This window comes from Ambystoma mexicanum, chromosome 8 (assembly GCF_040938575.1).
Source record: "Ambystoma mexicanum isolate Mex_15411 chromosome 8, UKY_AmexF1_1, whole genome shotgun sequence".
In the NCBI taxonomy this organism is placed as follows: domain Eukaryota; kingdom Metazoa; phylum Chordata; class Amphibia; order Caudata; family Ambystomatidae; genus Ambystoma; species Ambystoma mexicanum.
The window spans coordinates 730,629,950-730,642,439 of NC_090929.1; the positions used below are offsets into that span (position 1 = coordinate 730,629,950).

The 12,490-nt window shown below is 47.1% G+C and overlaps 35 non-coding genes and 4 pseudogenes across 35 annotated transcripts; all 39 read left to right on the plus strand.

The window, feature by feature from the left end:
• Positions 1–180: 180 nt before the first annotated feature.
• On the plus strand, positions 181–298 carry LOC138480338 (5S ribosomal RNA). The gene has a single exon (XR_011274022.1). It is a non-coding gene; the product is annotated as a 5S ribosomal RNA (ribosomal RNA).
• Positions 299–404: 106 nt separating this feature from the next.
• LOC138480079 (5S ribosomal RNA) lies at positions 405–523 on the plus strand. The gene has a single exon (XR_011273795.1). It is a non-coding gene; the product is annotated as a 5S ribosomal RNA (ribosomal RNA).
• Positions 524–629: 106 nt separating this feature from the next.
• LOC138478508 (5S ribosomal RNA) lies at positions 630–748 on the plus strand. The gene has a single exon (XR_011272369.1). It is a non-coding gene; the product is annotated as a 5S ribosomal RNA (ribosomal RNA).
• A 106-nt stretch (positions 749–854) lies between these two features.
• On the plus strand, positions 855–973 carry LOC138478546 (5S ribosomal RNA). Its single transcript, XR_011272404.1, has one exon. It is a non-coding gene; the product is annotated as a 5S ribosomal RNA (ribosomal RNA).
• A 464-nt stretch (positions 974–1,437) lies between these two features.
• On the plus strand, positions 1,438–1,556 carry LOC138478256 (5S ribosomal RNA). The gene has a single exon (XR_011272140.1). It is a non-coding gene; the product is annotated as a 5S ribosomal RNA (ribosomal RNA).
• Positions 1,557–1,662: 106 nt separating this feature from the next.
• Positions 1,663–1,781, plus strand: LOC138479044 (5S ribosomal RNA). Its single transcript, XR_011272855.1, has one exon. It is a non-coding gene; the product is annotated as a 5S ribosomal RNA (ribosomal RNA).
• Positions 1,782–2,245: 464 nt separating this feature from the next.
• On the plus strand, positions 2,246–2,364 carry LOC138478520 (5S ribosomal RNA). Its single transcript, XR_011272380.1, has one exon. It is a non-coding gene; the product is annotated as a 5S ribosomal RNA (ribosomal RNA).
• A 106-nt stretch (positions 2,365–2,470) lies between these two features.
• On the plus strand, positions 2,471–2,589 carry LOC138478532 (5S ribosomal RNA). The gene has a single exon (XR_011272391.1). It is a non-coding gene; the product is annotated as a 5S ribosomal RNA (ribosomal RNA).
• A 106-nt stretch (positions 2,590–2,695) lies between these two features.
• LOC138479294 (5S ribosomal RNA) lies at positions 2,696–2,814 on the plus strand. Its single transcript, XR_011273082.1, has one exon. It is a non-coding gene; the product is annotated as a 5S ribosomal RNA (ribosomal RNA).
• Positions 2,815–2,920: 106 nt separating this feature from the next.
• On the plus strand, positions 2,921–3,039 carry LOC138477841 (5S ribosomal RNA). The gene has a single exon (XR_011271763.1). It is a non-coding gene; the product is annotated as a 5S ribosomal RNA (ribosomal RNA).
• A 466-nt stretch (positions 3,040–3,505) lies between these two features.
• Positions 3,506–3,624, plus strand: LOC138478545 (5S ribosomal RNA). Its single transcript, XR_011272403.1, has one exon. It is a non-coding gene; the product is annotated as a 5S ribosomal RNA (ribosomal RNA).
• Positions 3,625–3,730: 106 nt separating this feature from the next.
• On the plus strand, positions 3,731–3,849 carry LOC138478966 (5S ribosomal RNA). Its single transcript, XR_011272784.1, has one exon. It is a non-coding gene; the product is annotated as a 5S ribosomal RNA (ribosomal RNA).
• Positions 3,850–3,955: 106 nt separating this feature from the next.
• On the plus strand, positions 3,956–4,074 carry LOC138478557 (5S ribosomal RNA). Its single transcript, XR_011272414.1, has one exon. It is a non-coding gene; the product is annotated as a 5S ribosomal RNA (ribosomal RNA).
• Positions 4,075–4,180: 106 nt separating this feature from the next.
• On the plus strand, positions 4,181–4,299 carry LOC138478257 (5S ribosomal RNA). Its single transcript, XR_011272141.1, has one exon. It is a non-coding gene; the product is annotated as a 5S ribosomal RNA (ribosomal RNA).
• A 106-nt stretch (positions 4,300–4,405) lies between these two features.
• On the plus strand, positions 4,406–4,524 carry LOC138478569 (5S ribosomal RNA). The gene has a single exon (XR_011272425.1). It is a non-coding gene; the product is annotated as a 5S ribosomal RNA (ribosomal RNA).
• Positions 4,525–4,988: 464 nt separating this feature from the next.
• Positions 4,989–5,107, plus strand: LOC138478582 (5S ribosomal RNA). The gene has a single exon (XR_011272436.1). It is a non-coding gene; the product is annotated as a 5S ribosomal RNA (ribosomal RNA).
• A 106-nt stretch (positions 5,108–5,213) lies between these two features.
• LOC138478595 (5S ribosomal RNA) lies at positions 5,214–5,332 on the plus strand. The gene has a single exon (XR_011272447.1). It is a non-coding gene; the product is annotated as a 5S ribosomal RNA (ribosomal RNA).
• Positions 5,333–5,438: 106 nt separating this feature from the next.
• Positions 5,439–5,547, plus strand: LOC138474608 (5S ribosomal RNA; annotated as a pseudogene).
• Positions 5,548–5,653: 106 nt separating this feature from the next.
• Positions 5,654–5,762, plus strand: LOC138474730 (5S ribosomal RNA; annotated as a pseudogene).
• A 464-nt stretch (positions 5,763–6,226) lies between these two features.
• LOC138478258 (5S ribosomal RNA) lies at positions 6,227–6,345 on the plus strand. Its single transcript, XR_011272142.1, has one exon. It is a non-coding gene; the product is annotated as a 5S ribosomal RNA (ribosomal RNA).
• A 106-nt stretch (positions 6,346–6,451) lies between these two features.
• On the plus strand, positions 6,452–6,570 carry LOC138478608 (5S ribosomal RNA). The gene has a single exon (XR_011272459.1). It is a non-coding gene; the product is annotated as a 5S ribosomal RNA (ribosomal RNA).
• Positions 6,571–7,034: 464 nt separating this feature from the next.
• Positions 7,035–7,153, plus strand: LOC138478620 (5S ribosomal RNA). Its single transcript, XR_011272470.1, has one exon. It is a non-coding gene; the product is annotated as a 5S ribosomal RNA (ribosomal RNA).
• Positions 7,154–7,259: 106 nt separating this feature from the next.
• Positions 7,260–7,378, plus strand: LOC138478632 (5S ribosomal RNA). Its single transcript, XR_011272481.1, has one exon. It is a non-coding gene; the product is annotated as a 5S ribosomal RNA (ribosomal RNA).
• A 106-nt stretch (positions 7,379–7,484) lies between these two features.
• Positions 7,485–7,603, plus strand: LOC138478644 (5S ribosomal RNA). Its single transcript, XR_011272492.1, has one exon. It is a non-coding gene; the product is annotated as a 5S ribosomal RNA (ribosomal RNA).
• Positions 7,604–7,709: 106 nt separating this feature from the next.
• LOC138478656 (5S ribosomal RNA) lies at positions 7,710–7,828 on the plus strand. The gene has a single exon (XR_011272503.1). It is a non-coding gene; the product is annotated as a 5S ribosomal RNA (ribosomal RNA).
• A 466-nt stretch (positions 7,829–8,294) lies between these two features.
• LOC138478669 (5S ribosomal RNA) lies at positions 8,295–8,413 on the plus strand. Its single transcript, XR_011272515.1, has one exon. It is a non-coding gene; the product is annotated as a 5S ribosomal RNA (ribosomal RNA).
• Positions 8,414–8,519: 106 nt separating this feature from the next.
• On the plus strand, positions 8,520–8,638 carry LOC138478967 (5S ribosomal RNA). Its single transcript, XR_011272785.1, has one exon. It is a non-coding gene; the product is annotated as a 5S ribosomal RNA (ribosomal RNA).
• A 106-nt stretch (positions 8,639–8,744) lies between these two features.
• Positions 8,745–8,863, plus strand: LOC138478681 (5S ribosomal RNA). The gene has a single exon (XR_011272526.1). It is a non-coding gene; the product is annotated as a 5S ribosomal RNA (ribosomal RNA).
• Positions 8,864–8,969: 106 nt separating this feature from the next.
• Positions 8,970–9,088, plus strand: LOC138478259 (5S ribosomal RNA). Its single transcript, XR_011272143.1, has one exon. It is a non-coding gene; the product is annotated as a 5S ribosomal RNA (ribosomal RNA).
• A 106-nt stretch (positions 9,089–9,194) lies between these two features.
• LOC138478694 (5S ribosomal RNA) lies at positions 9,195–9,313 on the plus strand. Its single transcript, XR_011272537.1, has one exon. It is a non-coding gene; the product is annotated as a 5S ribosomal RNA (ribosomal RNA).
• A 464-nt stretch (positions 9,314–9,777) lies between these two features.
• On the plus strand, positions 9,778–9,896 carry LOC138478706 (5S ribosomal RNA). Its single transcript, XR_011272548.1, has one exon. It is a non-coding gene; the product is annotated as a 5S ribosomal RNA (ribosomal RNA).
• Positions 9,897–10,002: 106 nt separating this feature from the next.
• Positions 10,003–10,121, plus strand: LOC138478718 (5S ribosomal RNA). Its single transcript, XR_011272559.1, has one exon. It is a non-coding gene; the product is annotated as a 5S ribosomal RNA (ribosomal RNA).
• Positions 10,122–10,227: 106 nt separating this feature from the next.
• LOC138474609 (5S ribosomal RNA) lies at positions 10,228–10,336 on the plus strand (annotated as a pseudogene).
• A 106-nt stretch (positions 10,337–10,442) lies between these two features.
• On the plus strand, positions 10,443–10,551 carry LOC138474688 (5S ribosomal RNA; annotated as a pseudogene).
• Positions 10,552–11,015: 464 nt separating this feature from the next.
• On the plus strand, positions 11,016–11,134 carry LOC138478730 (5S ribosomal RNA). Its single transcript, XR_011272570.1, has one exon. It is a non-coding gene; the product is annotated as a 5S ribosomal RNA (ribosomal RNA).
• Positions 11,135–11,240: 106 nt separating this feature from the next.
• LOC138478742 (5S ribosomal RNA) lies at positions 11,241–11,359 on the plus strand. The gene has a single exon (XR_011272581.1). It is a non-coding gene; the product is annotated as a 5S ribosomal RNA (ribosomal RNA).
• A 106-nt stretch (positions 11,360–11,465) lies between these two features.
• On the plus strand, positions 11,466–11,584 carry LOC138478754 (5S ribosomal RNA). The gene has a single exon (XR_011272592.1). It is a non-coding gene; the product is annotated as a 5S ribosomal RNA (ribosomal RNA).
• A 106-nt stretch (positions 11,585–11,690) lies between these two features.
• On the plus strand, positions 11,691–11,809 carry LOC138477003 (5S ribosomal RNA). Its single transcript, XR_011271003.1, has one exon. It is a non-coding gene; the product is annotated as a 5S ribosomal RNA (ribosomal RNA).
• Positions 11,810–12,273: 464 nt separating this feature from the next.
• LOC138477951 (5S ribosomal RNA) lies at positions 12,274–12,392 on the plus strand. Its single transcript, XR_011271863.1, has one exon. It is a non-coding gene; the product is annotated as a 5S ribosomal RNA (ribosomal RNA).
• Positions 12,393–12,490: the final 98 nt, after the last annotated feature.

The following is a 12,490-nucleotide window of genomic DNA, read 5'->3' on the forward strand; positions in this document are numbered from 1 at the left end:
AACAGAAACAGGATGGATGGATTAAAGTTATCCTACCAGACATAGGAGTCCTGAATGGGCCCACCAGTCTTATATATCTCGCCTGATCGAGCGATGAGCGTGGTATCATGTTGCAAGTGGCTGCATGGCTTAGCTTACTAAATGCAAATGCATAAGAGTAATATTCTTAGCATTTCTAGAGCCTACGGCCTTACACACTGAATGCGCCCGATCTCGTCTGATCTCGGAAGCTAAGCAGTGTCGGGCCTAGTTAGTACCTGGATGGGAGACCGCCTGGGAATACCAGGTGCTGTAGGCTTTTTTGTGCTCCAAGTTCAGGAAGTGAGCCATTTCTCAATTGCCTTTCAAAACTGCAAGGTCTAGCCGACTAGATGCTTAAAAGTACAAAACTCACTAGGCCCAGAGCCTGCGGCCACACCACACTGAATGCGCCCGATCTCGTCTGATCTCGGAAGCTAAGCAGTGTCGGGCCTAGTTAGTACCTGGATGGGAGACCGCCTGGGAATACCAGTTGCTGTAGGCTTTTTTGTGCTCCAAGTTCAGGAAGTGAGCCATTTCTCAATTGCCTTTCAAAACTGCAAGGTCTAGCCGACTAGATGCTTAAAAGTACAAAACTCACTAGGACCAGAGCCTACGGCCACACCACACTGAATGCGCCCGATCTCGTCTGATCTCGGAAGCTAAGCAGTGTCGGGCCTAGTTAGTACCTGGATGGGAGACCGCCTGGGAATACCAGGTGCTGTAGGCTTTTTTGTGCTCCAAGTTCAGGAAGTGAGCCATTTCTCAATTGCCTTTCAAAACTGCAAGGTCTAGCCGACTAGATGCTTAAAAGTACAAAACTCACTAGGCCCAGAGCCTATGGCCACACCACACTGAATGCGCCTGATCTCGTCTGATCTCGGAAGTTAAGCAGTGTCGGGCCTAGTTAGTACCTGGATGGGAGACCGCCTGGGAATACCAGGTGCTGTAGGCTATTTTGTGCTCCATGATTAGTAATTGCACAACTTCTCAATTACTTTTCAAATTTGGTATGTTTCCAAAATAATTTTATCCCGTTTTATAGCGGAAATGTTGGACAACATTATGAGGGCTGGAGCTACCTATTTACATATAATTAGCATACAGGTAGTGTGTTCATGGGTAATAAATCGACTTTCACATGTAATGCAGTACAGAGAATATTGAGTCCTTCAAGAGGCATGAAAGAAAGCCGTTATTGTGTTGATTGTTCTCTCCACCTCCCTGCAACAGAAACAGGATGGATGGATTAAAGTTATCCTACCAGACATAGGAGTCCTGAATGGGCCCACCAGTCTTATATATCTCGCCTGATCGAGCGCTGATCGAGCGATGAGCGTGGTATCATGTTGCAAGTGGCTGCATGGCTTAGCTTACTAAATGCAAATGCATAAGAGTAATATTCTTAGCATTTCTAGAGCCTACGGCCACACCACACTGAATGCGCCCGATCTCGTCTGATCTCGGAAGCTAAGCAGTGTCGGGCCTAGTTAGTACCTGGATGGGAGACTGCCTGGGAATACCAGGTGCTGTAGGCTTTTTTGTGCTCCAAGTTCAGGAAGTGAGCCATTTCTCAATTGCCTTTCAAAACTGCAAGGTCTAGCCGACTAGATGCTTAAAAGTACAAAACTCACTAGGCCCAGAGCCTACGGCCACACCACACTGAATGCGCCCGATCTCGTCTGATCTCGGAAACTAAGCAGTGTCGGGCCTAGTTAGTACCTGGATGGGAGACCGCCTGGGAATACCAGGTGCTGTAGGCTATTTTGTGCTCCATGATTAGTAATTGCGCAACTTCTCAATTACTTTTCAAATTTGGTATGTTTCCAAAATAATTTTATCCCGTTTTATAGCGGAAATGTTGGACAACATTATGAGGGCTGGAGCTACCTATTTACATATAATTAGCATACAGGTAGTGTGTTCATGGGTAATAAATCGACTTTCACATGTAATGCAGTACAGAGAATATTGAGTCCTTCAAGAGGCATGAAAGAAAGCCGTTATTGTGTTGATTGTTCTCTCCACCTCCCTGCAACAGAAACAGGATGGATGGATTAAAGTTATCCTACCAGACATAGGAGTCCTGAATGGGCCCACCAGTCTTATATATCTCGCCTGATCGAGCGCTGATCGAGCGATGAGCGTGGTATCATGTTGCAAGTGGCTGCATGGCTTAGCTTACTAAATGCAAATGCATAAGAGTAATATTCTTAGCATTACTCGAGCCTACGGCCACACCACACTGAATGCGCCCGATCTCGTCTGATCTCGGAAGCTAAGCAGTGTCGGGCCTAGTTAGTACCTGGATGGGAGACCGCCTGGGAATACCAGGTGCTGTAGGCTTTTTTGTGCTCCAAGTTCAGGAAGTGAGCCATTTCTCAATTGCCTTTCAAAACTGCAAGGTCTAGCCAACTAGGTGCTTAAAAGTACAAAACTCACTAGGCCCAGAGCCTACGGCCACACCACACTGAATGCGCCCGATCTCGTCTGATCTCGGAAGCTAAGCAGTGTCGGGCCTAGTTAGTACCTGGATGGGAGACCGCCTGGGAATACCAGGTGCTGTAGGCTTTTTTGTGCTCCAAGTTCAGGAAGTGAGCCATTTCTCAATTGCCTTTCAAAACTGCAAGGTCTAGCCGACTAGATGCTTAAAAGTACAAAACTCACTAGGACCAGAGCCTACGGCCACACCACACTGAATGCGCCCAATCTCGTCTGATCTCGGAAGCTAAGCAGTGTCGGGCCTAGTTAGTACCTGGATGGGAGACCGCCTGGGAATACCAGGTGCTGTAGGCTTTTTTGTGCTCCAAGTTCAGGAAGTGAGCCATTTCTCAATTGCCTTTCAAAACTGCAAGGTCTAGCCGACTAGATGCTTAAAAGTACAAAACTCACTAGGCCCTGAGCCTATGGCCACACCACACTGAATGCGCCCGATCTCGTCTGATCTCGGAAGCTAAGCAGTGTCGGGCCTAGTTAGTACCTGGATGGGAGACCGCCTGGGAATACCAGGTGCTGTAGGCTATTTTGTGCTCCATGATTAGTAATTGCACAACTTCTCAATTACTTTTCAAATTTGGTATGTTTCCAAAATAATTTTATCCCGTTTTATAGCGGAAATGTTGGACAACATTATGAGGGCTGGAGCTACCTATTTACATATAATTAGCATACAGGTAGTGTGTTCATGGGTAATAAATCGACTTTCACATGTAATGCAGTACAGAGAATATTGAGTCCTTCAAGAGGCATGAAAGAAAGCCGTTATTGTGTTGATTGTTCTCTCCACCTCCCTGCAACAGAAACAGGATGGATGGATTAAAGTTATCCTACCAGACATAGGAGTCCTGAATGGGCCCACCAGTCTTATATATCTCGCCTGATCGAGCCTGATGATCGAGCGATGAGCGTGGTATCATGTTGCAAGTGGCTGCATGGCTTAGCTTACTAAATGCAAATGCATAAGAGTAATATTCTTAGCATTTCTAGAGCCTACGGCCACACCACACTGAATGCGCCCGATCTCGTCTGATCTCGGAAGCTAAGCAGTGTCGGGCCTAGTTAGTACCTGGATGGGAGACCGCCTGGGAATACCAGGTGCTGTAGGCTTTTTTGTGCTCCAAGTTCAGGAAGTGAGCCATTTCTCAATTGCCTTTCAAAACTGCAAGGTCTAGCCGACTAGATGCTTAAAAGTACAAAACTCACTAGGCCCAGAGCCTACGGCCACACCACACTGAATGCGCCCGATCTCGTCTGATCTCAGAAGCTAAGCAGTGTCGGGCCTAGTTAGTACCTGGATGGGAGACCGCCTGGGAATACCAGGTGCTGTAGGCTTTTTTGTGCTCCAAGTTCAGGAAGTGAGCCATTTCTCAATTGCCTTTCAAAACTGCAAGGTCTAGCCGACTAGATGCTTAAAAGTACAAAACTCACTAGGACCAGAGCCTACGGCCACACCACACTGAATGCGCCCGATCTCGTCTGATCTCGGAAGCTAAGCAGTGTCGGGCCTAGTTAGTACCTGGATGGGAGACCGCCTGGGAATACCAGGTGCTGTAGGCTTTTTTGTGCTCCAAGTTCAGGAAGTGAGCCATTTCTCAATTGCCTTTCAAAACTGCAAGGTCTAGCCGACTAGATGCTTAAAAGTACAAAACTCACTAGGCCCAGAGCCTACGGCCACACCACACTGAATGCGCCCGATCTCGTCTGATCTCGGAAGCTAAGCAGTGTCGGGCCTAGTTAGTACCTGGATGGGAGACTGCCTGGGAATACCAGGTGCTGTAGGCTTTTTTGTGCTCCAAGTTCAGGAAGTGAGCCATTTCTCAATTGCCTTTCAAAACTGCAAGGTCTAGCCGACTAGATGCTTAAAAGTACAAAACTCACTAGGCCCAGAGCCTACGGCCACACCACACTGAATGCGCCCGATCTCGTCTGATCTCGGAAGCTAAGCAGTGTCGGGCCTAGTTAGTACCTGGATGGGAGACCGCCTGGGAATACCAGGTGCTGTAGGCTATTTTGTGCTCCATGATTAGTAATTGCGCAACTTCTCAATTACTTTTCAAATTTGGTATGTTTCCAAAATAATTTTATCCCGTTTTATAGCGGAAATGTTGGACAACATTATGAGGGCTGGAGCTACCTATTTACATATAATTAGCATACAGGTAGTGTGTTCATGGGTAATAAATCGACTTTCACATGTAATGCAGTACAGAGAATATTGAGTCCTTCAAGAGGCATGAAAGAAAGCCGTTATTGTGTTGATTGTTCTCTCCACCTCCCTGCAACAGAAACAGGATGGATGGATTAAAGTTATCCTACCAGACATAGGAGTCCTGAATGGGCCCACCAGTCTTATATATCTCGCCTGATCGAGCGCTGATCGAGCGATGAGCGTGGTATCATGTTGCAAGTGGCTGCATGGCTTAGCTTACTAAATGCAAATGCATAAGAGTAATATTCTTAGCATTACTCGAGCCTACGGCCACACCACACTGAATGCGCCCGATCTCGTCTGATCTCGGAAGCTAAGCAGTGTCGGGCCTAGTTAGTACCTGGATGGGAGACCGCCTGGGAATACCAGGTGCTGTAGGCTTTTTTGTGCTCCAAGTTCAGGAAGTGAGCCATTTCTCAATTGCCTTTCAAAACTGCAAGGTCTAGCCGACTAGATGCTTAAAAGTACAAAACTCACTAGGCCCAGAGCCTACGGCCACACCACACTGAATGCGCCCGATCTCGTCTGATCTCGGAAGCTAAGCAGTGTCGGGCCTAGTTAGTACCTGGATGGGAGACCGCCTGGGAATACCAGGTGCTGTAGGCTTTTTTGTGCTCCAAGTTCAGGAAGTGAGCCATTTCTCAATTGCCTTTCAAAACTGCAAGGTCTAGCCGACTAGATGCTTAAAAGTACAAAACTCACTAGGACCAGAGCCTACGGCCACACCACACTGAATGCGCCCGATCTCGGAAGCTAAGCAGTGTCGCGCCTAGTTAGTACCTGGATGGGAGACCGCCTGGGAATACCAGGTGCTGTAGGCTTTTTTGTGCTCCAAGTTCAGGAAGTGAGCCATTTCTCAATTGCCTTTCAAAACTGCAAGGTCTAGCCGACTAGATGCTTAAAAGTACAAAACTCACTAGGCCCAGAGCCTACGGCCACACCACACTGAATGCGTCTGATCTCGGAAACTAAGCAGTGTCGGGCCTAGTTAGTACCTGGATGGGAGACCGCCTGGGAATACCAGGTGCTGTAGGCTATTTTGTGCTCCATGATTAGTAATTGCACAACTTCTCAATTACTTTTCAAATTTGGTATGTTTCCAAAATAATTTTATCCCGTTTTATAGCGGAAATGTTGGACAACATTATGAGGGCTGGAGCTACCTATTTACATATAATTAGCATACAGGTAGTGTGTTCATGGGTAATAAATCGACTTTCACATGTAATGCAGTACAGAGAATATTGAGTCCTTCAAGAGGCATGAAAGAAAGCCGTTATTGTGTTGATTGTTCTCTCCACCTCCCTGCAACAGAAACAGGATGGATGGATTAAAGTTATCCTACCAGACATAGGAGTCCTGAATGGGCCCACCAGTCTTATATATCTCGCCTGATCGAGCGCTGATCGAGCGATGAGCGTGGTATCATGTTGCAAGTGGCTGCATGGCTTAGCTTACTAAATGCAAATGCATAAGAGTAATATTCTTAGCATTACTAGAGCCTACGGCCACACCACACTGAATGCGCCCGATCTCGTCTGATCTCGGAAGCTAAGCAGTGTCGGGCCTAGTTAGTACCTGGATGGGAGACTGCCTGGGAATACCAGGTGCTGTAGGCTTTTTTGTGCTCCAAGTTCAGGAAGTGAGCCATTTCTCAATTGCCTTTCAAAACTGCAAGGTCTAGCCGACTAGATGCTTAAAAGTACAAAACTCACTAGGCCCAGAGCCTACGGCCACACCACACTGAATGCGCCCGATCTCGTCTGATCTCGGAAGCTAAGCAGTGTCGGGCCTAGTTAGTACCTGGATGGGAGACCGCCTGGGAATACCAGGTGCTGTAGGCTATTTTGTGCTCCATGATTAGTAATTGCGCAACTTCTCAATTACTTTTCAAATTTGGTATGTTTCCAAAATAATTTTATCCCGTTTTATAGCGGAAATGTTGGACAACATTATGAGGGCTGGAGCTACCTATTTACATATAATTAGCATACAGGTAGTGTGTTCATGGGTAATAAATCGACTTTCACATGTAATGCAGTACAGAGAATATTGAGTCCTTCAAGAGGCATGAAAGAAAGCCGTTATTGTGTTGATTGTTCTCTCCACCTCCCTGCAACAGAAACAGGATGGATGGATTAAAGTTATCCTACCAGACATAGGAGTCCTGAATGGGCCCACCAGTCTTATATATCTCGCCTGATCGAGCGCTGATCGAGCGATGAGCGTGGTATCATGTTGCAAGTGGCTGCATGGCTTAGCTTACTAAATGCAAATGCATAAGAGTAATATTCTTAGCATTACTCGAGCCTACGGCCACACCACACTGAATGCGCCCGATCTCGTCTGATCTCGGAAGCTAAGCAGTGTCGGGCCTAGTTAGTACCTGGATGGGAGACCGCCTGGGAATACCAGGTGCTGTAGGCTTTTTTGTGCTCCAAGTTCAGGAAGTGAGCCATTTCTCAATTGCCTTTCAAAACTGCAAGGTCTAGCCGACTAGGTGCTTAAAAGTACAAAACTCACTAGGCCCAGAGCCTACGGCCACACCACACTGAATGCGCCCGATCTCGTCTGATCTCGGAAGCTAAGCAGTGTCGGGCCTAGTTAGTACCTGGATGGGAGACCGCCTGGGAATACCAGGTGCTGTAGGCTTTTTTGTGCTCCAAGTTCAGGAAGTGAGCCATTTCTCAATTGCCTTTCAAAACTGCAAGGTCTAGCCGACTAGATGCTTAAAAGTACAAAACTCACTAGGACCAGAGCCTACGGCCACACCACACTGAATGCGCCCGATCTCGTCTGATCTCGGAAGCTAAGCAGTGTCGGGCCTAGTTAGTACCTGGATGGGAGACCGCCTGGGAATACCAGGTGCTGTAGGCTTTTTTGTGCTCCAAGTTCAGGAAGTGAGCCATTTCTCAATTGCCTTTCAAAACTGCAAGGTCTAGCCGACTAGATGCTTAAAAGTACAAAACTCACTAGGCCCTGAGCCTACGGCCACACCACACTGAATGCGCCCGATCTCGTCTGATCTCGGAAGCTAAGCAGTGTCGGGCCTAGTTAGTACCTGGATGGGAGACCGCCTGGGAATACCAGGTGCTGTAGGCTATTTTGTGCTCCATGATTAGTAATTGCACAACTTCTCAATTACTTTTCAAATTTGGTATGTTTCCAAAATAATTTTATCCCGTTTTATAGCGGAAATGTTGGACAACATTATGAGGGCTGGAGCTACCTATTTACATATAATTAGCATACAGGTAGTGTGTTCATGGGTAATAAATCGACTTTCACATGTAATGCAGTACAGAGAATATTGAGTCCTTCAAGAGGCATGAAAGAAAGCCGTTATTGTGTTGATTGTTCTCTCCACCTCCCTGCAACAGAAACAGGATGGATGGATTAAAGTTATCCTACCAGACATAGGAGTCCTGAATGGGCCCACCAGTCTTATATATCTCGCCTGATCGAGCCTGATGATCGAGCGATGAGCGTGGTATCATGTTGCAAGTGGCTGCATGGCTTAGCTTACTAAATGCAAATGCATAAGAGTAATATTCTTAGCATTTCTAGAGCCTACGGCCACACCACACTGAATGCGCCCGATCTCGTCTGATCTCGGAAGCTAAGCAGTGTCGGGCCTAGTTAGTACCTGGATGGGAGACCGCCTGGGAATACCAGGTGCTGTAGGCTTTTTTGTGCTCCAAGTTCAGGAAGTGAGCCATTTCTCAATTGCCTTTCAAAACTGCAAGGTCTAGCCGACTAGATGCTTAAAAGTACAAAACTCACTAGGCCCAGAGCCTACGGCCACACCACACTGAATGCGCCCGATCTCGTCTGATCTCAGAAGCTAAGCAGTGTCGGGCCTAGTTAGTACCTGGATGGGAGACCGCCTGGGAATACCAGGTGCTGTAGGCTTTTTTGTGCTCCAAGTTCAGGAAGTGAGCCATTTCTCAATTGCCTTTCAAAACTGCAAGGTCTAGCCGACTAGATGCTTAAAAGTACAAAACTCACTAGGACCAGAGCCTACGGCCACACCACACTGAATGCGCCCGATCTCGTCTGATCTCGGAAGCTAAGCAGTGTCGGGCCTAGTTAGTACCTGGATGGGAGACCGCCTGGGAATACCAGGTGCTGTAGGCTTTTTTGTGCTCCAAGTTCAGGAAGTGAGCCATTTCTCAATTGCCTTTCAAAACTGCAAGGTCTAGCCGACTAGATGCTTAAAAGTACAAAACTCACTAGGCCCAGAGCCTACGGCCACACCACACTGAATGCGCCCGATCTCGTCTGATCTCGGAAGCTAAGCAGTGTCGGGCCTAGTTAGTACCTGGATGGGAGACTGCCTGGGAATACCAGGTGCTGTAGGCTTTTTTGTGCTCCAAGTTCAGGAAGTGAGCCATTTCTCAATTGCCTTTCAAAACTGCAAGGTCTAGCCGACTAGATGCTTAAAAGTACAAAACTCACTAGGCCCAGAGCCTACGGCCACACCACACTGAATGCGCCCGATCTCGTCTGATCTCGGAAGCTAAGCAGTGTCGGGCCTAGTTAGTACCTGGATGGGAGACCGCCTGGGAATACCAGGTGCTGTAGGCTATTTTGTGCTCCATGATTAGTAATTGCGCAACTTCTCAATTACTTTTCAAATTTGGTATGTTTCCAAAATAATTTTATCCCGTTTTATAGCGGAAATGTTGGACAACATTATGAGGGCTGGAGCTACCTATTTACATATAATTAGCATACAGGTAGTGTGTTCATGGGTAATAAATCGACTTTCACATGTAATGCAGTACAGAGAATATTGAGTCCTTCAAGAGGCATGAAAGAAAGCCGTTATTGTGTTGATTGTTCTCTCCACCTCCCTGCAACAGAAACAGGATGGATGGATTAAAGTTATCCTACCAGACATAGGAGTCCTGAATGGGCCCACCAGTCTTATATATCTCGCCTGATCGAGCGCTGATCGAGCGATGAGCGTGGTATCATGTTGCAAGTGGCTGCATGGCTTAGCTTACTAAATGCAAATGCATAAGAGTAATATTCTTAGCATTACTCGAGCCTACGGCCACACCACACTGAATGCGCCCGATCTCGTCTGATCTCGGAAGCTAAGCAGTGTCGGGCCTAGTTAGTACCTGGATGGGAGACCGCCTGGGAATACCAGGTGCTGTAGGCTTTTTTGTGCTCCAAGTTCAGGAAGTGAGCCATTTCTCAATTGCCTTTCAAAACTGCAAGGTCTAGCCGACTAGATGCTTAAAAGTACAAAACTCACTAGGCCCAGAGCCTACGGCCACACCACACTGAATGCGCCCGATCTCGTCTGATCTCGGAAGCTAAGCAGTGTCGGGCCTAGTTAGTACCTGGATGGGAGACCGCCTGGGAATACCAGGTGCTGTAGGCTTTTTTGTGCTCCAAGTTCAGGAAGTGAGCCATTTCTCAATTGCCTTTCAAAACTGCAAGGTCTAGCCGACTAGATGCTTAAAAGTACAAAACTCACTAGGACCAGAGCCTACGGCCACACCACACTGAATGCGCCCGATCTCGGAAGCTAAGCAGTGTCGCGCCTAGTTAGTACCTGGATGGGAGACCGCCTGGGAATACCAGGTGCTGTAGGCTTTTTTGTGCTCCAAGTTCAGGAAGTGAGCCATTTCTCAATTGCCTTTCAAAACTGCAAGGTCTAGCCGACTAGATGCTTAAAAGTACAAAACTCACTAGGCCCAGAGCCTACGGCCACACCACACTGAATGCGTCTGATCTCAGAAACTAAGCAGTGTCGGGCCTAGTTAGTACCTGGATGGGAGACCGCCTGGGAATACCAGGTGCTGTAGGCTATTTTGTGCTCCATGATTAGTAATTGCGCAACTTCTCAATTACTTTTCAAATTTGGTATGTTTCCAAAATAATTTTATCCCGTTTTATAGCGGAAATGTTGGACAACATTATGAGGGCTGGAGCTACCTATTTACATATAATTAGCATACAGGTAGTGTGTTCATGGGTAATAAATCGACTTTCACATGTAATGCAGTACAGAGAATATTGAGTCCTTCAAGAGGCATGAAAGAAAGCCGTTATTGTGTTGATTGTTCTCTCCACCTCCCTGCAACAGAAACAGGATGGATGGATTAAAGTTATCCTACCAGACATAGGAGTCCTGAATGGGCCCACCAGTCTTATATATCTCGCCTGATCGAGCGCTGATCGAGCGATGAGCGTGGTATCATGTTGCAAGTGGCTGCATGGCTTAGCTTACTAAATGCAAATGCATAAGAGTAATATTCTTAGCATTACTCGAGCCTACGGCCACACCACACTGAATGCGCCCGATCTCGTCTGATCTCGGAAGCTAAGCAGTGTCGGGCCTAGTTAGTACCTGGATGGGAGACCGCCTGGGAATACCAGGTGCTGTAGGCTTTTTTGTGCTCCAAGTTCAGGAAGTGAGCCATTTCTCAATTGCCTTTCAAAACTGCAAGGTCCAGCCGACTAGATGCTTAAAAGTACAAAACTCACTAGGTCCAGAGCCTACGGCCACACCACACTGAATGCGCCCGATCTCGTCTGATCTCGGAAGCTAAGCAGTGTCGGGCCTAGTTAGTACCTGGATGGGAGACCGCCTGGGAATACCAGGTGCTGTAGGCTTTTTTGTGCTCCAAGTTCAGGAAGTGAGCCATTTCTCAATTGCCTTTCAAAACTGCAAGGTCTAGCCGACTAGATGCTTAAAAGTACAAAACTCACTAGGACCAGAGCCTACGGCCACACCACACTGAATGCGCCCGATCTCGTCTGATCTCGGAAGCTAAGCAGTGTCGGGCCTAGTTAGTACCTGGATGGGAGACCGCCTGGGAATACCAGGTGCTGTAGGCTTTTTTGTGCTCCAAGTTCAGGAAGTGAGCCATTTCTCAATTGCCTTTCAAAACTGCAAGGTCTAGCCGACTAGATGCTTAAAAGTACAAAACTCACTAGGCCCTGAGCCTACGGCCACACCACACTGAATGCGCCCGATCTCATTTGATCTCGGAAGCTAAGCAGTGTCGGGCCTAGTTAGTACCTGGATGGGAGACCGCCTGGGAATACCAGGTGCTGTAGGCTATTTTGTGCTCCATGATTAGTAATTGCACAACTTCTCAATTACTTTTCAAATTTGGTATGTTTCCAAAATAATTTTATCCCGTTTTATAGCGGAAATGTTGGACAACATTATGAGGGCTGGAGCTACCTATTTACATATAATTAGCATACAGGTAGTGTGTTCATGGGTAATAAATCGACTTTCACATGTAATGCAGTACAGAGAATATTGAGTCCTTCAAGAGGCATGAAAGAAAGCCGTTATTGTGTTGATTGTTCTCTCCACCTCCCTGCAACAGAAACAGGATGGATGGATTAAAGTTATCCTACCAGACATAGGAGTCCTGAATGGGCCCACCAGTCTTATATATCTCGCCTGATCGAGCGCTGATCGAGCGATGAGCGTGGTATCATGTTGCAAGTGGCTGCATGGCTTAGCTTACTAAATGCAAATGCATAAGAGTAATATTCTTAGCATTTCTAGAGCCTACGGCCACACCACACTGAATGCGCCCGATCTCGTCTGATCTCGGAAGCTAAGCAGTGTCGGACCTAGTTAGTACCTGGATGGGAGACCGCCTGGGAATACCAGGTGCTGTAGGCTTTTTTGTGCTCCAAGTTCAGGAAGTGAGCCATTTCTCAATTGCCTTTCAAAACTGCAAGGTCTAGCCGACTAGATGCTTAAAAGTACAAAACTCACTA